Source organism: Eriocheir sinensis, chromosome 35, assembly GCF_024679095.1.
Source record: "Eriocheir sinensis breed Jianghai 21 chromosome 35, ASM2467909v1, whole genome shotgun sequence".
NCBI lineage: Eukaryota > Metazoa > Arthropoda > Malacostraca > Decapoda > Varunidae > Eriocheir > Eriocheir sinensis.
The window spans coordinates 10,930,717-10,951,228 of record NC_066543.1 but is presented as its reverse complement, the minus strand read 5'-3'; the positions used below and the strand labels follow the sequence as shown (position 1 = coordinate 10,951,228).

The following is a 20,512-nucleotide window of genomic DNA, read 5'->3' as shown; positions in this document are numbered from 1 at the left end:
CTAATACAACAACAATACTAATACTAATACTAATAATAATAATAATAATAATAATAATAATAATAATAGATATGCAACCACTAAGCTAAATCGATACCCAGTGCCTCGCTGCTCCTCCCATCCCTCGCTACATGCCCCCCATTCCATACGGTAATCAAAATCGTTAATGTATTCAATATTATGCCGACACCCAGCCGCTGATGCCGACCCCGCTAACTGTTCAAGAGGCGGGACAAGTACACGGGCGTCTGATGCGTCTATACGATAACACAACGCTTTGAGGGTAAGGAAATAAAACAAGGAGGGGAAAGGAAGGACAGAGCAGGAGAACCATGAGCTTTGAGGGTAAGGAAATAAAACAAGGAGATGAAAGGAGGGACAGAGCAGGAGAACCATGAGCTTTTAGGGTGAGGAAACAAAACAAGGAGGTTAAAGGAAGGACAGAGCAGGAGAACCATGGGCTAAGTCGCATTTCTTCAGAGTATCGCTTCCTTAATGCAGGGATTGGATACGGACAAGAACACACGCGGGGGAGGAGGATCACAGTCACGCAGAACATCATAACAAGATCACCTGTATTACCATTGAAAAGGCATGCATCGAGTCTCTCCTTCCCGTCCTTTAATTAACGGCCTGTAAGACTATACGGTAATGCAATACTATAAAAACAAGCAGCAAGAGATGATTCAAGGTTCCCGCGGTACTGAAGTCCATATTATCACTCTTCGAAGGCTTAGTCCGTCTATTTCAGAAGGCTCCCGCAGAAGTTGTTTGGGGGTTTCTATGGGGGGTTTCATGACCGTGGCGGTATATTACTTTTGCAAGGTTTCAGCGCCGTGGACGGGACAAACACTTATGACAACTTGACGTAACACCTCTCTGGCCTTGAAAAACGTTCGGAACAAAAGCCACAAACGTTTGATAATACGCGTGACAACTTAATTCCCTTCCCTCCGCGTTAATTAGTCCACTTCCAAGAATATACAATGCTATATGGTGTTATCTCTTTTAAACAGGCCACAAGGAGATAATACAAGTTTTACGTGGTACTAACTATCTAATTACCTGTATGACTAGTGACAGGTGATGCACAAACCCTTCCTTCTCTTCCCGCTTTTTAGTCCACCTGTAAAATTCTACGGTGCTACATAGTGTTCTCTCTTTACAACCTCCGAGAAGGTAATACATGGTTCCCGCGGTACTAACAACCTGATTACCTGTATGACTAACGACGGATCCTGCGCAGACCCCACCCACCCTTCTCCCTTAGTCTACCTGTATCCTGCATTACCTCTACAAGCTGAAGATACGCACAGACAAATCCCGTCCCATTGCGTTCCTACAAGACAGCTCGGAAATATAACCTTCCTTCCTTAATATAATCTGAGGCTAAAGGAAGACTTATATACCCACTCCCTTACATCAGTGGGCTTCGTTTTGCTTTTGTTTTTTTCTTACAAGGGACAGTTATATTTTCTGAGGCTATACAGACTTATTCACCCAATTCCTTGCATTAGTGATTTTCAGAGGCAATACAGACTTATTCACCCATTCCCTTACATTAGGCTTCGTTTTGTTTATGCTTATATCTTACGAGAGACAGGTATTTTTGAAAGCTTCTTAACGGTACTAAATGCTATGTATCGCCCGCGTCTGGTGTTGTCATTTATATGTAAGACAGTCGGGGTCAATCAAGCTAGTATAGACCGTCTGCCGCGACCTAGCGTACATTGGGTCGAGGCGTACATTAAAAACCCTGTAACACTGTGCGGTGTAGTATGCGTGTGGGAGGATAATCTGTGGTTCTCCCTTTAACAGACACCACCACCACCACCGCGAACACTACGAATAAAGATCATGAACCGAAACATGAATGGGGAGAGAATACCCTGAGGAACTACTACACTACTACTACTAAAACTACTACTGCTACTACTACTACAACCATCGCCGCGCACTCCCCTATATCATGACCACGCTATGAAGGGGAACAAACCGAACACCCCCTGTTATAATCCCACAAACATAGATCATAAGACAATAACGAAAAATTAATACCACGAGAAAAGAGACGCACTTCTTTAACCTCTACCAATGACCACTACCAATCACCACGCCATGAAAAGGACACGAATCTAACATCACCCATTACAACCCCGCATGTGCAAAGACTACACATATAGATCATGAACCAAAACAAGGATGGGGAAAGAATAACATGAGGAAAGAGAGACGCACATCTATGACCACTACCAATCACCACGCCATGAAAAGGACACGAATCTAACATCACCCATTACAACCCCACATGTACAAAGACTACAAATAAAGATAATGAACCAAAACAAGGATTAGGAAAGAATAACATGAGGAAAGAGAGACGCACATCTATAACCACTACCAATCACCACGCCATGAAAAGGACACGAATCTAACATCACTCATTACAACCCCACATGTGCAAAGACTACACATAAAGATCATGAACCAAAACAAGGATGAGGAAAGAATAACATGAGGAAAGAGAGAAGCACATCTATAACCACTACCAATCACCACGCCATGAAAAGGACACGAATCTAACATCACTCATTACAACCCCACATGTACAAAGACTACAAATAAAGATAATGAACCAAAACAAGGATTAGGAAAGAATAACATGAGGAAAAAGGTGCACATCTATGACCACCGCTAAGCACCACGCCATGAAAGGGGAACGACCTAAGATCTCACCCACTTTAGCCTCCTCTTTGTAGGTGTGACCCGCCGCGCTGCTCCTCCTCTCTTAATAACCACCCTGGCAACCTTTTTCACCGCCACCGTCACCACCGCCGCCGCCGCCTCCTCCTACTTTGCCGCCGCCGCTGATTTATTATTATTTGTGTGTTTTATGTTAACTTTCCGGCGGCTGTATGTTTTAATTTTAAGACTGATGGACCGCCTCGTGGAGCTGGGGTAAGGGTAAGGGTAAGGGTGGTGCTAGTGGTAGATGTAGTAGTAGTAGTAGTAGTAGTAGTAGTAGTAGTAGTAGTAGTAGTAGTGGAAATGATAGCAGTTCTCGTAAAATATATATAGCCTTTTCAAACGGTTGTTCTGACGTCTTGACAGTGTCTGCAAGCCTTTCCTAATTGGCTGCTTTCCTCGGGCTTTCATGGAGGTTTTATGTCAATCACACATGCTCTCGTGTTATATGTTTATATATTATTTGCCTTGGCACACTTCTTATACAAGATTGAGTGTGGGCTCACACTGACAAGCACACTGTTAACATTTAGTTCACCAACATGAAGTGTCAAAAAATTTCATGCCACCACGTTTTCCAGCAACCTCTTCACCATATTTCCACCAGCTTTCCAATACCTGCAAGGCGAACAGTGTATTACGGGCGGAGCGTTACCAAGCCAATGATGCGGTGTACTCTACGGACACAGCCAGCGACGTTTACATTTATCAACGGCTCACACTTGCCGGACATGGCACACGCTGCTCATACACTTAGTTTGGCTTCCGAGTCGCTCCATCAACTTATCTTTATAGGGTAAATGGGTTAATTTCAGTGCTGACTTAATGAATATTGCAACTGTCAGTCATAAGTTAAAGTGGTATAACAGCCTTTTATCGTATTCTCGTCATGTGTTTTTTGTTGTTTTACCGATTTTTCTTTGTACGAACGAATGTGTTTTAAATCACCGCTGAGTTTAATAGTGTCAACCATAACTGTCTGTCTCTCATGAGAGGTGAGGTAAGGCAAATGATATGGAGACGTGTAGCACAAGTGTATGTGACAGAGAGCTTCCTGAGAGCGAGGGGAACCGAGCCAATCAAGAGAGACCTGACAGACGCCGCCTAGATACCAGAGGTGCATTTCGTTTGAAGAGACTATAGTGGTAATAAAAGTAGTAGTAGTAGTAGTAGTAGTAGTAAGACTTATAGTAGTAGTAATGGTGGTGGTGGTGGTGGTGGTTTCAACACTGCCAAAGAAGGTTACTATTTTTCACACGTAAGCAAATGACTAGTCGCTCCTACACCTCCTTCGTGACCTACCCCAGAATTCATCATTTCGGGTTCATTACGAGTCACCAAAACACAAGCATACCGCACGAGTTCGTTACATTTGCCCCAAACAAAATTAACAATGTTTTGGAGTCTTCTGTTCTCTTTGTAATAACGGTGACTATCAGGCTTTTCCTCAATATTTTTTTTCCTTGAGTTGTCTCCTTCGATAAAGTAAATCAATATATGTCGTCTGCGAATATACCAAACTAACTCTTTCCCTCGCATATACAGTGGCGTTTTTCTACACATAAACAATAACCAAAAGACTGTACACTGTATCCATCGCTTATGATTAAAGCCATTTTTGGTATGCCGATGCTAAAATCCAAACACCACTACATCACATCCGTTTCCCTCACCCAACAGATATACCGCTATCACCACCGCCGAGGATGTATTAGCAAACAAACCACATCAGAACTACCGAGGAGATACGAGCAGACAAACCACATTAGTAACGGCGATAAGCGGTACCGAGTATGTGGGAGTCAGACGGTGATAAGACCAACCAACAGAGCCTCTCAACACCCTTCAGACACATTGCTTTCGGTCCGCAACACAAGACAACAGAAGGCACCCACACCAGCTTCACAGTGGAGGTACGTGCAGTGTATACCGTAGAAATAATAGAACAAAAAAAAAGAAAAAATACGAAACAGGACTGAATACCACCAAAACAACTAAGTCAAAAAAAGACGGATCAGCTTAAAAGGAAACAAGACGAAACACAGAATATATCGGCTGCCGTAGTACCTCTCACCAGACAGACAGCGACTTGTATTTGTAATAACACTAAAAAAGGAAGACAAACATGAAAGGCAGCGTTAACACCTCACTCCCTCCCAACGACCAGATGTTTTATGCACCTATCAAGGAGACCCATCACAAAACAAGGATCAGCTGCACTTGTAGAGACATCACGAGCACTTATATTCACAGAAACAATAAACAGAAGACAATAAAAGATTACATTAGGACAACTATGGTCTGTTCGCTTAAGTCTGACCCAAGCTGACAACATAATCCTAAGCGTGTTCGTAAGCACTGTGCAGATTAGCAGAAAGTGCTGCGTGAGATAAACACAAACAGAGGTTAAAGAAAACTTGGAAGCCATAGCAATAGCCAATCAGCACTCAGCTTACAAACACGCTTAGGTTTATGTTGTCAGCTTGGGTCGGACTTAAGTGAACAGACTATAAGAAAGATCGTAGTACTGTATCTCCTCCTATATGAGACCCCACATAAAACAAGGATCATCTGCACTAGTGGAGACATCAAGAGCACTTATATTAACTAAAACCTTAAAAACATGAAGGCAGCTATGAAAGATCGCATCAGTGTATCTCCTCGATAATTAAATGTTTTGCCCCTCACAACAAGGCCCAACGAAACAGAAGCATCCGCCGCAGCAGCACAGACACACAGGTACACGAAGCTCCGCGCCGTAAATAATTAAGGTGTGAAGGGCGTGTGTCTTACCTTGGTCAAGTGTGGCGGGCGGTCTCTCGGCCCTCACGGCGACCACCACCAGCGTCGCCGCCACCATCAGCGCCACCCTCCGAGCCGCCGTCATCATCGTCATCATCATCATCTTGGACTGACAGATGACTAGATGACTATTCCTGGCGTAGTTGTTCTTCTTCTCCTTCTCCTTTTCTTCTTGGCTGAAACAATTAAACGACTTTTCTTTCTGGGCTATATATTCTGTTGTCTCCTCCTTCCTCTTCTTCTCTTTCTTCTTCTTCTCTCTTTCCTTCTTCTTCTTCAGCGAGCAGCACGATTTATTACTTTTCTGTGTCTCTCTTTACTTCTCCTGGCCCTTCCTTTCCCGTTCTTTCGTCAATTCTTCTTCTAGTCCTTCTCCTCCACCTGTTTCTTCTGCTTCTCCCTCCCTCTTCCTCCTCCTCCTACTGCTGTTCTTCCTGCCTCCTCCAGCACCTACTTTTCCGCCGCCGCCTGCTCCTCCAGTGTCTTAATTTCGTCCAGTGCCTTCTCTAATGGCCGGAATCCCTCCTCTGACCTTTCTTCCTCTTCCCTCTCCACTTACTTGCCAGACTCTGTAACCTCTCTCACTCTCACTCTCTCTCTCTCTCTCTCTCTCTCTCTCTCTCTCTCTCTCTCTCTCTCTCTCTCTCTCTCTCAGGTAAACATGCTAATAAGGACACGAGAATCCAGCGAGAAAAGAAACACTATGTCAAACTCTCTCTCTACCTGAACAAGTATAAGGTATTAGGGACGGTGCGGAGGTAAGCGATATGTGACGTTAATGGAAATAGAGGCAGGTGAGTGTATCGGCCTGCTCTTGTTGTCTATCTATACACAGGTGTGCTCAGGTGCGCGAGACGGACACGACGACAACAACGGAACAACAACACTAATATCAATGTGTGTGTGTCGGCGGGAGTGTGCAAGACAGTGAACACGGCTTTCCTTTATACACGGCTTTCGTTTAATTATAACTGTGAAGGGTTAAGGGTTACACCAAAACTCTCTCTCTCTCTCTCTCTCTCTCTCTCTCTCTCTCTCTCTCTCTCTCTCTCTCTCTCTCTCTCTCTCTCTCTCCTATAATGTATCTAGCTGTGATTGTTTCCTAAGCGCTGAGCAGTCTTATGAGCCAATCCTTAAAGCAGGTGGACAGTGAGGAGAGGAAGCGAAGAAGGAGAAGGAGGAGGATGCGAAGGAGGAGAGTGATGACAAAGGGACAAGAGGAGGTGGAGGAAGAGGCAAGAGGGGGAAAGACTGATGAGGTGAAAGGAGGACGAAGAGGAGGACGAAGAGGAGAAGGAGGAGATGTATGTGTGTATGTGTGTGTGTGTGTGTGTGTGTGTGTGTGTGTGTGTGTGTGTGTCAGTACCTTGCGCACGTGCACTCTACGCTCGCAACTCCACTAATTGTTCTCTGTACCAACGGCGGCGGCGGCGGAGGCGGCGGCGGTGGCGGCGGGGGCGTGTGTGTCCTGTTACTGTTGTTGTTGTTATTGTTATTGTACTGTTCTTTATGTTTGATTCTGACGCGGAAAAGAGAGAAAGATCAGAAAATGCGGGATGCTGTACAGTTCTTATTTCTTACCTCTTAGTTCTGATTATTTCCTTAATTTTCCGAAACGATCAAGGAAGAAAGTGCGTGTTTGAGTGTGTATGTGTTTGCGTGCGTTGCTTTGCGTGACTACCTGGCTGGCTGGCGGGTATGCTTGCGTGCTGGCGTGGTTGCGTGAGTGCGTGAGCGTGTGAGCGTGCAAGCGGGCGGAAGTTAGTGTTTACCTCTCTAACCTAATCCTACTTATTAAAGCTAAGTTGACGTGAGCTTACTAATTAACTGTTACCTGTGCGACATGAGGTAATAATGGATGACGCCGGCGGGGCGCTCTGACCGACTGACCGACTAACTTAAGCGCTAATGTTTTGATTGTTTAACGAGTACTGGATACGCGGTCTTAAAGTGGCGCTGAGATGTGTGTGTAAGTGTAGCGGGTCGTGTAAGTGTGGTTGTTGATTGCTTTGTCCTGTAAGTGGTAGAGTTGAGAAGTGTATAAGTGTAGCGGGTTGTGTAAGTGTGGTTGTTGATTGCTTTGTTCTTTAAGTGGTAGAGTTGAGAAGTGTTTTAAGTGTAGCGGGTCGTGAAAGTGTGGTTGTTGATTGCTTTGTTCTTTAAGTGGTAGAGTTGAGAAGTGTATTAAGTATAGTGGGTCGTGTAAGTGTGGTTGTTGATTACTATGTCCTGTACGTGGTAGAGTTGAGAAGTGTTTTAAGTATAGTGGGTCGTTCGTGTGGCTGGTTATCGCTATGTCATGTAATTAGTGAGGTTGTGAAGTATGTGTAAGTGTAGCGGGTTGTGTAAGTGTGACTGTGATTTCTATGCCCTACAAGTGGTGATGTCTGGTGTTACTTAAGTGTAGGTGGACAGTATGCTTGAGTGCGGTCCGTTTAAGTGTGTTTGCTTATCCGTGTGTTATTAAATTTATGAGGTGAGGACTGGCTGTGTTTAAATGTATGTGTAGTGTTTGCTTGAGTGTACTCTATGCGTGTTTGAGGAGGACTTTGTTCATTAAATGGTGAGGATTCGCTGTGTTTAAGTGTAGATGAACTGACTGTTAACCTATGCGAAGTACAAGTATCTCTGTGTGTGTGTGTGTGTGTGTGTGTGTGTGTGTGTGTGTGTGTGTGTGTGTGTGTGTGTGTTTACTTATGCCTTCTCCAGTAGTGAGGACTGTACGTTCAGGTGTAGTCCGTGTAGGTGTGAAGTTTCAGTGACCTTCTAAAGTAGTTATTGGCCTGTACTTAAGAGTTTATACCTTATTGTAGTCCGTGTGCGTGGCGATTCAAGGGGCGGGACGACAGGTTAATGAACGCTACTAACACACCTACACACCTGTGCGCTGCTAACGTTACACCTTACGGCAACCTCTTACACCGAGACGCTCCCCTTCAATGTTCGTTAACCTAACTACGCGATGCTACTGACACACTTACGTACATTCGTTGAGACGGTGCGATGCGATACAGTGTAACAGATAGTGAAGTCTCTCTGGACAGCTACGTAACAACGACAACGGAAATGATAAACGGCAAAAAGGATAATATTGCCCTTGATCTCACTATCACGTTCTAAGATTTTGATTTCTATTACGAACTAGATTATTGATGACTGCTCAGGGGGTTCCAGTGAAGGTGATGAGGTTCGAAAAGGTAGGAGGAACTGTAGAGGAGGGATTCACCTTCCTCTTACGTGCTCTACTTTCACTTTCACTTTCTAATAAGGTTTGCACAGGTAGAGACTGCAGAGGAGCGATACACCTGTCTTCGTCACCTTCACGTGCTCTACTTTCACTTAATCATATGTGCATAAATAGAGGGTATGAGGGCGATACACCTGGTCTTCTTCACTCTCAGGTGCTCTACTTCCACTTATTAAGCTGTGCACAGGTAGGAGGAGGTTGTAGAGGAGCGATACACCTAGTTTTGTTCACCCTCACGTGCTGTACTTTCACTTATTAAGGTTTTGCACAGGTAGGAGAAGGGAGAAAGAGAGCGATACACCTGGATTTCTTTCCCTCCACGTGCTGTACTTTCACTTACTAAGGTTTTCACAGGTAAGAGGAGACTGAGAAGGACCGGTACACCTGTCTTTTTAGCCTTCACGTGTTCTGCTTCCACTTATTAAGGTGTTCACAGATAGGACAAGACTCAGAAGAACCGGTACACCTGGTTTTGTCACACTTAGCTACTCTACTTTCACTTAATTAGGTTTTAACAGGTAGGAGGAGAAAGTAAGAGAGCGACACACCTTGTCTTGTTCACTCTCGCGTAATCTACTTCTACTTAGGCGTCCACAGGTAGAAGGAGACAATAAGAGAGCGAAACACCTGTCCTCGTCACCCTCACGTAATCTACTTCCACTTAGGCGTCCACAGGTACAAGGAAACAATAAGAGAGCGAAACACCTGTCTTCTTCACCCTCACGTAATCTACTTCCACTTAGGCGTCCACAGGTAGAAGGAGACAATAAGAGAGCGAAACACCTGTCTTCTTCACCCTCACGTAATCTACTTCCACTTAGGCGTCCACAGGTAGAAGGAGGCAATAAGAGAGCGAAACACCTGTCTGTCACCCTCGCGTAATCTACTTCCACTTAGGCGTCCACAGGTAGAAGGAGACAATAAGAGAGCGAAACACCTGTCCTCGTCACCCTCACGTGCTCTCCTTCCACTAAACAAGGTGAAAAAGGTGGACAGGTAATATGGACTCCCTTCTAGCCACACTCACTCCAGTTCCCCTTTCTTCGCTACACGCTGGCGGCACACGCAACACTGCACAACACAACACACAGCAACACGTGGCGAGAGACATCCATGGGTAGCCCTGTCCGTGTTTGTCCTGTTTTTTTTTACCAGTATCTGTGAGGCGGCCGCGGCGGAGGTCCTTTTTTTCTAAGGGGTTGATTTTTTTTTTTTTTTTTTTTTTTTTGGTGGGGGGAATGTTTTTCTTTTACACGGCGATGAAAAGATTGGTTTCAACACATCTTTCTTTCTTTTGTTTTGCTGTTTTCATTTTTTTTTTCTCTCGTCCGCGGTCACTCCGACAACAAGACTTTCCTCACCTGCACTCTTTTTGTTGTTGTTGTTGTTGTTGTTGGCGATGTGAGGTGAGCAGATACACACACACGTTTTCTCCTTCAGGTACGTTTATCAGAGTACCAGAACTTAATTTTTTTCTTCGTCTTCTTTTCCTTTCGTGTCAAGTCAAGGAGATGAAAGCTGGCGGTACGCACACCTGGAGATAAAACAATTAGTATACCTCAGTTTTTCTTTTTTCTTTAAACTCGAAACTACGACAGCTGATGGTACGCGCTGACACCTCTAGTCCTTATAACAGTACACACACGGCCCTTATCTTGTCTTTCTTTTCTTTGTGACGTCAAGTTCAGGCGAGGGAAGAAACCTAAGCAAACAGAACCACACGGCCCCTATCTTGTCTTTCTTTTCTTTGTGACGTCAAGTTCAAGCGAAGGAAGATAACCTAAGCAAACACAACCACACGGCCCCTATCTTGTCTTTCTTTTCTTTGTGACGTCAAGTTCAGGCGAAGGAAGATAACCTAAGCAAACACAACCACACACACACACACACACACACACACACACACACACACGCAGACTTCACCGCATTGAACACTTTTAAAACACCCTCTCCTCCTTACTCGTCTTAGCCTCAGTGCGTGTAAGTAAAGAGACTGTCCGTCCTTCCTTTCTTACGGCGGCGATCAGTTCAGTTCCGAGTGTCAGGTCTGTCTGCCCGAGGACGTGCGGCGGCGAAGAGTGATGCGAGTGGAAGGGGGAGTGAGGGAGACGTTCAGTTCAGCGTGCCTTGCCTTCCCTTGCCTGGCGGAGAACGTGGCCTAATCAAGAGGAGGAGACGCGGACTGAGTTAGGGAGCGAGGAAGGGAGGGAGGGAGGGAATGCTAACTGTGAATAAGTCCTTAACGCCACGACTCGGACAATACAAGGACACACTGATGCTGCCTCTGCTGCCAACACGCACACAAACAAGCGCGCCTGGAAGAGAACGAAGGCCGAGCGGAGGGGGAGATGGAGGAGGTGCAGACGGACAAGGTTGGTGGTGATGCTACTGCTAAAACACACACAAACACGCGCGGAGGGAAGAGAACGAGGAAGAGAAAGAAGAGGAGGAGGTACACAGGGAAACAAGGAAGAGAAAGAGGAGGAGGTACACAGAGAAACAAGGAAGAGAAAGAGGATTTAGGTGGTACACAGAGAAACAAGGAAGAGAAAGAAGAAGAGAAGGTACAAAAAGACAAGGTTGTTACTGATGCTACGAACACACAAATACGAGCAAAGGGAAGAGAACAAGGAAGAGACAGAGGAGGAGGAGGAGGTACACAAAGACAAGGCTGACACTGGCGCTACAAATACTAACAGGCGCAAAGGGAAAAGAACGAGGAAGAGAAAGAGAAGGAGGAGGTACACAGAGACACGGTTAATATTGATGCTACTAACACACACACACACACACACACACACACACACACACACACACAAACACACGCAGTTAGAACGAAGAAAAAATAATACGGGAGAGGAAGGTAGAGACACAGAAACAAACACCTATGATCACGCTTTTAAGCCACACACACCTCACCTCACCTTCGTCCACCTCAGATCCATGAACCACTAATTGGACAGGTGATAAAGTGTCTGTATGATAGGTAAGGAGGGTGAGGGAGACTGGGTAAGTGTATATTAGATAGAGACTGGTTATCGGACGCTGCTCTGGCTCTCATCCTCACTCCTATCAACTCAAATGAACAGAAAGACGCAGGACAGTATTAGTAAGCGAGATAGTAGAGAGAGAAGACAGTACTGAACGGAGCGATTTTGAGAGGGATGATGTGGCGAGATTAGTCGAGACAGTTAACGAGGTAAAATGAAAAATAGTACAGAAGTGTGGATGCAGCGAGGACAATGATGAATAGTAGAGATAGTAGAGATAGTAAGATAGGATGAACTACCACCACCACCCTCACCACCACGAAGAGAACTGGCAATGGAGATGATAAATAGGAAAAACAATTACCTCGCCTATCTTATCTTTCTTACCCTCGACTTCGTGATAGTTTGTCTGTCCTAGAAGATACAGTAAGTCTGCCTGTTCGGCTTCAGACTGATTTTTGTTAGGAGATTTTTCTGTCCTAATTGTCTGTGAAAGCGATTGGCAGTGGAAGTTTGTCTGTTCTGAACGATAATGAGTCTGTCTGTCTGTATGTATGTCTAGGAGGGAAAGGGTGTGCGTGTGAAGCCTCGTGTATTTAAAGAGTGCGAGAGAGTATTTGTCTGTTTAAACACCGAGGGAGGGCGTTAAATACAGGGGCAATAAAAGTAAGCTATGATAAAATAGATGGACAGCGCGGAGTGGCGGAGGCTGGGGCGGGCGGCGAGCGAGGCAGCGAGGGAGGGCGCGAGGAAAAACCAAAATACGAGTAACAAAACGGCAAAATTCAGTAAGTGTGATGCAATATCGAGAGACGGAAAGTTTGAGAGGGAGAGAGGCAGCCTAACAAACGTTTTACGAGCTTTTTGTTGACGGGAGAGAGAGAGGGAAAAAACGCGTGTAACAATTATAAAAGTGTGCGTGTGTGTGTGTGTGTGTGTGTGTGTGTGTGAACTGGGATGAGATGGAATTCAGGTGTGTTTCTCCTCTTTTTTTATTTCCTTTCTTTTCTCACGAGCATAAAACCCGAGAAGTTACTCTAGACTTAATAAAAAGGAGATTCGCGATGGATATAAGAGACTGGAAACAAAAAAAAAAAGGATGAGAAAAGGATGCAACGAGGCCTGTCTGACTACCTGACTGCCTGACTGACTGACTGAATGAATGACTGACGGACTGACTGACTGGTTGCTCGGCTGGTTAGTAGAAGAGACGAATGTTTTTTATAGAGACGAATTAGTAAAAAGGAAAGAAGGACAGAGGGCAAGAGAGTGGCGTTGGAAAGGAAAAATTAATAGGTGTGTGTGTGGTGTGTGTGTGTGTGTGTGTGTGTGTGTGTGTGTAGGTGTTTACGGATGAAGAAAAAAAAATCAACAAGAGTTAAAGGTAAAGCGTTTAGAGTTTGCCTGGGACTGAATTAACCTTCACACACACACACACACACACACACACACACACACACACACACACACACACACACACACACACACACACACACACACACACACACACACACACACACACACACACACACACACACACACACACAAACTCCACACACACACAGACAAGCACCTTTTAAACACGAAGATAGCGTCAGAATCAGAGACGAGGAGGAAGAGGAGGAGGAGAAAGAGGAGGAGGAATAGACGGTAACTGAAGAGGAGGAGGTGGAGTAGGAAGAAGAGGAGGAGGAGGAGGAGGAGGATGACACGCTCGCCACTTACACTTGGCGATGCGACAACTGACGAGGTAACAAAACTTTCCCAAACATTTCACGGCTCGAGTTTATCAGACTGAGAGGGGCGGGGAGGGGCGGCCGGACGGGGAGGGAGGGAGGGAGGGAAGGAGCAAAGGAGGGAGGAAGGAAGACAGATGGTAGGTTAGGCAGGGAAGGAGAAAGATGAGGAGGTGGAGGAGGAGGCGGTGCAGCTGTTAGTAGAGGAAGCAGTGGGGAATGAGATGGAGGGAGGAGAAGAAGGAGGAGGAGGAGGAGATATACCAAAGGACACTGACGCAGCTGTGAGGTGGAGGTGGTAGTGGAGGTGGTTGGGGGTCCACGCAACTTTAACCAATGCAAAAGTTCACGTCCCGCCAAGAAATGTCACCCTCCTTAACTTTCCTCCTGTGAAAGATTTGGACACGGATCAGCTGTCGGCGTGTCGGTCGGGTTTTCTCTGAAGTTGGCGGGCGGAGTGAGCGGCGGGAGGAGAGGGAGAGGCGGGGGATGGAGGGAGAAAGAAAGAGGTCTGGTGATCGCTTCTGCTGGAGGGAAGGAGGATTACAGGAATACGAGGGCGGGACGGAAAGGCCACTCCTCGCCACACCTGTAATTATCGAGGGCGCTCCGGGCAACTCCACGTAAACTTGTATAGCAATTTTCTGTACGGCAGACTTTCTTCGATCCACGTGTCAGTAAAGTTTACTAAGCAAGGTTTTCAGGGATGTAAAGGGGAGGTGCGGAGGACACAGCCGCGGGGGATGGGCCTGTGGCGGGGACTCGACGCGGCGACACTCAACTAACAACTCGAAACAGCTGACTCTGAAGGGAACACGCGGTCTGCTGACACACGAGGGTTCGCTACTGCGTGTGTGCGTGTGTGTGTGTGGTGTGTGTCACGGCCGCCACACACGTGAGGCAGCCACCACACACCTGCAGCGTCGTGGCGTGTGTGTAGGGCGCGAGAGGCGGGTGTGTGTGTGGCGTGCGAGGCGGGGCAGGAGCGAGGCAGGCCCGTCCGCGCTTGGTTCTGGCCACAGAGCCAGTGGAGGCTGCGACTACACTCAGACCCGCATCTCCCTCGCCTAGCATCTCCCGCCTCTCTCTCTCTCTCTCTCTCTCTCTCTCTCTCTCTCTCTCTCTCTCTCTCTCTCTCTCATTCTTTCCTGTTTTCCTTCTTTTGTTTTATTTCGCCTTTCGATTTTACTGTTATTCGATTCCATTGTATTCCGTTCTCTCTCTCTCTCTCTCTCTCTCTCTCTCTCTCTCTCTCTCTCTCTCTCTCTCTCTCTCTCTCTCTCTCTCTCTCTCTCTCTCCTCCTCCCTCCTCTCCCTTTTCCCTTGCTCCCCAACACGCTCCGAAAAACCGCGTCATTATCCTTCTCAAGGCTAATAAACTCCTCCTCCTCCTCCTCCTCCTCCTCCTCCTCCTTAGACTCTTCCTTGCACCTCTATCGCCTTCATTTCTTCATTTTTCTTTCTCCCTTTCTCTCTTTCTCTCTGTCTTTCTCTCTCTATCCCATCTTCCCTTTCCTTTCCCCTTTTTTTCCCTTTCTCTTCCCTCCTCTTCCAAAAGTTCTCTCCCTTCCTTCTTCTTTCCTCCTACTGGTCTTCCTTCTTTTATTTTACTTATTCCCTTACTTTTTTTTTCCTTTCTCCTTCCTATTATGTTATTATTTTCTCCTTCCCCAACTATTGCCGCCTCTACCCTGTTTTCTCCCCTCCCTCTCCCTCTCTCTCTCTCTCTCTCTCTCTCTCTCTCTCTCTCTCTCTCTCTCTCTCTCATTCCTGACGGCAGCCATCCCACCCCTTCCCCTCTTTCCTCCTCTTTCCCCTTCCTTTCCTCTTCATCTTTATTAGTCAATCATCCATTTCCTCTTTTTTCCCTCTTTCTGCCCTTCCTTTCCCCATTCCTCGTAGTAGTAGTAGTAGTAGTATTAGTAGTAGTAGTAGTAGTAGTCACAGCTCTGCCCATTCCTATCCAGCCTTGTACAAACTCAGCGGAGCCTTTTTCAGCCTTATCCTCTTGTTCCAGCCTACAGCCCCCAGCCTATAGCCCCTACCCCTAGCCTATAGCCCCCAGAGTAGCCCCTAGCCCACAGTTACACTTAGCCCAACAAGAGTTCCTAGCCTCAAAGTAGCCCCTAGCCCCCAGCATACAGTCCCTAGCCCCCAGAGTAGCCCCTAGCCCCCATAGTAGCCCCCAGTCCCTCCAGCAGCCCCCGCCTCCGCACAGCTCGCTACATATCAATATTTCCGTCCCCGCCCTCAGCCTCTCGTCCAAGTTTAATTGTGACCAGTGTGCCGACGCCTGAAAGAGCCGCCTCAATGGGACTTGCCGGGCTCAGACCTGACGCGGGGGGAGGGGGGGAGAGGGGAAACCATAGGGGATGGGACTAGGGAAGGGGAGGAGAGGAGAGGGAGAGGGGAGGGGAAGGGAGGAGAGGGAAGGAGAGAGGAGGGGAGAGAATGGAGGAGAAGGGAAAGCATAGGGGAAGGGACTAGGGAAGGGGAGGAGAGGAAAGGGAAAGGGGAGGGGAATGGAGGAGAGGGAAGGAGAGAAGGGGAGGGAATGGAAGAGAGGGGGAAGAGAGGCAAAAGGGGGGTAGAAGAAATGGGAGAAATGGAGAGAACTGAGAGAGAAACGGAAGGTGGGAATAAGAACAGGGAGGAGGAGGGAGAGGGAGAAGGGGAGGAGAGAGAAGGAGAGGAGGAGGAGGAGTAAAGGAGAGAGGGAGAAATGGAAGAAATGGAGGGAACTGAGGAAGAGGGAGAAAGAAGATGGGGATAAGAAGAGGGCAAGGAAGGGAAGAAACAAGGAAGGAAAGGGAGGAAATAAGAAAGAAGAAGGGAACTGAGGGACAAATGGAAAAAATAGAAAGCGCCGATGGAGGAAGGCAGAGACAGAAGATGGGGATAAGAAGAGGGGAAGAAAGGGGAGAAACAAGGGAGGAAAGGGAGAAAATAAGAAAGAGGAAGGGGAGGGAGGGACAAATGAAGAAATAGAAAGCACTGATGGAGAAAGAGAGAGACAGAAGATGGAGATAAGAAGAGGGAAAGGAAGGGAAGAAGATAGTCGGGAAATGGAGAAAAGGGTGGAAGAGAGGGCGCCGAAAAAAAGGAAGAGGAAAGAGAGTGCAATAAAAAGGGACAAATCAGAAGAAAAAAAAAAGGAGAAAAAGGAAAAAGAGGACAAGTGATAGAGACGGAATAAGCAAATAAAAGAAGGGCAAGGAAGGGGAGAAGCGAAGATGGGAAGGGAGAGAAGGGAGGAACAGAGGATTCAGAAGGGATACAGAAGAAGGAAGGGAAGGGAAGGAAAGAAAGGGGGAAACGGGAAGAACAGAGAATGCAGAAGAAAGAAGGGAGGAAGGAGAGAAAGGAGGGACAGGGGAGAAGGGAGGGGATAAGAGAAAAGCGGGGAGAGGAAGGATGGGAAGGATGGAATGAGAGGGAGAAAAGGGAAGAAACGGAGGAGGAAATGGAGGGAAGTTAGGAAAGGGAGAAGGATGAAACAGAGGAATAAAGAAAGACAAAAAAGGAAGATGTAGGGAAGAAACGATGAAAGAAGGAGGAGGAAAAGAGGGGAATAAGAAAGAGGAGAAAAATACAAAGGGAGGAGGAAAGAAGGAGGAAGGAGGAGGAGGAGGAACAGGGAGTCTAGCTCGTCTTGAAGGGAGGCGTATAATATGAAGATTAATTCCATAGGGTTGAAGAAAGGAGGAGGAGGAGGAGGAGGAGGAGGTGGAGGTGGAGGAGGAGGAGGAGGAGGAGGAGGAGGAGTGGAGGAGGAGGAGGGAGAAGAATAAATGAAGCAGCTGATTCATATGGGTAGGATACAAGGGGAAAAAGTAGTAGTAGAAGTAGTAGTAGAAGTAGTAGTAGTAGTAGTAGTAGTAGTAGTAGTAGTAGATGTAGTAGTAGTAGTAGTAGTAGTAGTAGTAGTAGTAGTAGTAGTAGTAGTAGTATCAGTGGTAGTAGTAGGTAAACAGAGAAAATTGGAAAAAGGAACCACAAAATAGGGAGAGGAAGGAGGAGGAGGAGGAGGAGGAGGAGGAGGAGGAGGAGGAGGAATGAAAGGCTGGTCAACACGATGAGTTAATTAGTGTAAGACCCTCTTCTCTTCCCTCCCCCCCCCCACCTCCTTTCCCTTTCTCTCTCTCCTTTCTCCTTCTCTCCCTCTATTTCTCCCCGCTAGAAGGAGGAGCCCGTTGCCCTTCCACCCTCCCCCCTGCACTGCGGTTAACTATTGTTCCTCCTACTCCTCCTCCTCCTCCTCCTCCTCCTCGGTCTCCTTCAGTGCCCCTCATCTCCCTACTTCACTTCCCTCCTTTATCCCTTCCTCATCTAGCCCCCTTTCCAGCCCCATCATCCCTTCTTCCTTTCTGCAACATCCCTTCCCTTACACACCTCTTTTAAAAATACCTTCCATCACCTCCTCCTCATCCTCTTCCCCTCTATCTTCCCCTCTTCACTCCTTTTGACAGCAGCGATCTTGTCTTTCCATATTTCTTTCTCTATTTCTTTTTATTCATTTATTTATTCATTCGTGTATATATTTATTCATGTGTCGCCCATAGGAGTAAGGACCCCATCAACAAGGTATTCGCCGCGCGCCCTCCGGAGTCGAGTTGGCGTGAGCAATATGCGTGAATCTGCCCGGAAAAGGCGTCGCTTTGGAGGCAATACGGCAGGGAGTAAATATTCCCGCCACAAAGCCCCCGTCACCGCCAGCACCACCAGCAGCAGCGACAGTGTGTTTGTTACTAAAGTTCAGGCGAGAGAAAGCTGAAACCGATCTTCCCTGGGCCAGTTCAGCACTTCAACACAGCGAGGCCCGAATTCGCAGACGCTTTCGGCTCTAAAAACAAATATGTCCAAATGCAGCAAAGAAAATTAGTTGGGTTCTCATGATCGATGGAAAAGGAGAAGATTAGTTGGGTTTTCATTATTGTTTTTGTTTTTTTACGTTCATGGTGTAGAAGGCTCGTCAATCTAACACTTTGCATGCTCAGGACACAGGAGGAGGAAAGGGAGAAGGATGAAATAGAGGAATAAAGATAAGACAAAAAGGAAGATGAAGGGAGGAAACGATGAAAAGAAGGGAGGAAAAGTAAAGAGGGGAATAAGAAAGGAGAAAAAATACAAAAAGGGGAGGAGGAAAGGGAGAAAGATGAAATAGAGGAATAAAGAAAAAAGACAAAAAGGAAGATGAAGGGAAGAAACGATGAAAAGAAGGGAGGAAAAGTAAAGAGGGGAGTAAGAAAGAGGAGAAAAATACAGACAGGGGAGAAGGAAAGAAGGAAGAAGGAGGAGGAGGAAAAGGGAGGACAACCAATGGACGAGAGGAGTGACAGACAGGGAAACAACTGATACAAAACGACCCAAAGTGAGGCCGTTCAGATGACGGAGTGATGAAGTGAAGAAGTCAGTGTACGTATAAAAGCTAACCAATTTGAGGAAACTATACAGATAATCTCTAAAGTATCGGGTACGGAATAGGAATCTTGACCATTATGAAGAGTGCAGTATAGTGTGAGTGCTAACAGTGACACGGTGCTAAGGCTGTTGAACCTGTCATTAGTCTTGCCCTTGAGATGAGAACCTAACCTAACCTAACCAATTTGAGGGAACTATACAAGAAATCTCAGGTGATGAATCGAAACCCTGACCATTATGGAGAGTACTGTTTGGTGTGAGTGCATACAACGTCACGGTGCTGAAACTGTGCAACTTGTCACTAGTCTTGCCCTTGAGATGAGAACCTAACCTAACCAATTTGAGGGAACGGTACAGGAAAATTTTTAAGTATCGGTGCTGAACTGAAACCTTGATCGTTATGGAGAGTATAGTTTAGTGCTGAAAATTTGGAACTTGTCCTTATTTTTGCCCTCGAGACGGGACACCAAGCTCATGTTTTATTCCGAGTGATAAATAAAGCACTTCATGATTCGTCACAAGGTTTGATACTGAGATCGTTGTTATTTTTTTCCCTCGAGATGGATATATAAAAAAAAACTTCAAATTTATCATCGGAGCATCATATAAATTGAGACCGATGTTCTTGTTTTCCTTGAGACATAACATTCCAAATTTATCATAATAGCAACATAAAAATTGAGACCGATGTTGCATTCCTTGAGACAAAACAAAACAGAAATTGAGACCGATGTTGTTTCCCGTAATAGATAAAAACAATCCTAATTTATCGTAAGAGTGTAACATATAAACTTAACCCTAAGATATCAGCCGTGTCTACTAACCTTTGTCCAGTCTCCGTGCCTCTGAGCGCCAGTGAAGTACTCCTGACACTCCCCGCGCGGTGACCCCAACGGCCGGGCGCCCAGGTCCCCGTCGTGAGCACCGCGGCCGACGAGGAGTCCGTGAGCCAGAAACGCGTCAGCAAACACCTCAGCCTAAAATGTCACAAAAAACACAGAAACGTTTATGGAAATTATTAACAGCTTCATCCGAATAAATATTAATTACTGTTTATTATTCCACTTGCATCTTCATGATTCGCAACAATATTTTATTCATGTCATCACCGACGGCTTCCTCGCGATTTACTCATTCGTAATTAAAGCGTAAAAATCACATGAGTTTATTGCTGTTTATTATTCAGAGGGAAACAGAGAAACAAGTGAAATCAAACTTTATATTCACGCTGCGTCCAAATACATTTTAGAATATTAGTAGTCTTATTTAATGCATCAATTTTTAATAAACGTTTACTTATTCATTTGGTTCGTTGGTAAATGAGCTATGTATTTGTTAGTTTGTTTGTGTGTTACTTGTTCGGTAGTATGCTCCCTCGACCATCCCTTCCTTCCTTCCTTCTTCCTTTCTTCCTCCTTTCCTTAGTCCTTCGTCCATTAATTTCTTCATTCATTCATTCATTCATTCATTCATTCATTCATTCATTCAAGCAAGCAAGCAAGCAAGCAAGCAAGCAAGCATTCAATTAATCCTTCGTTTCCTTTTTCATTCGTTTCTAAGTTAGCTTCTAT

The 20,512-nt window shown here is 46.0% G+C and overlaps 2 long non-coding RNA genes across 2 annotated transcripts; both read right to left on the bottom strand.

Moving 5' to 3' along the window:
- Window positions 1–5,382: 5,382 nt before the first annotated feature.
- On the bottom strand, window positions 5,383–14,583 carry LOC127007381 (uncharacterized). Its single transcript, XR_007760219.1, has 3 exons — window positions 14,436–14,583; window positions 9,822–10,328; window positions 5,383–5,723 (listed from the first exon to the last, which is right to left on the bottom strand). It is a non-coding gene; the product is annotated as an uncharacterized LOC127007381 (long non-coding RNA).
- LOC127007382 (uncharacterized) lies at window positions 6,545–9,801 on the bottom strand. The gene is made up of 2 exons (XR_007760220.1): window positions 9,656–9,801; window positions 6,545–9,577 (listed from the first exon to the last, which is right to left on the bottom strand). It is a non-coding gene; the product is annotated as an uncharacterized LOC127007382 (long non-coding RNA).
- Window positions 14,584–20,512: the final 5,929 nt, after the last annotated feature.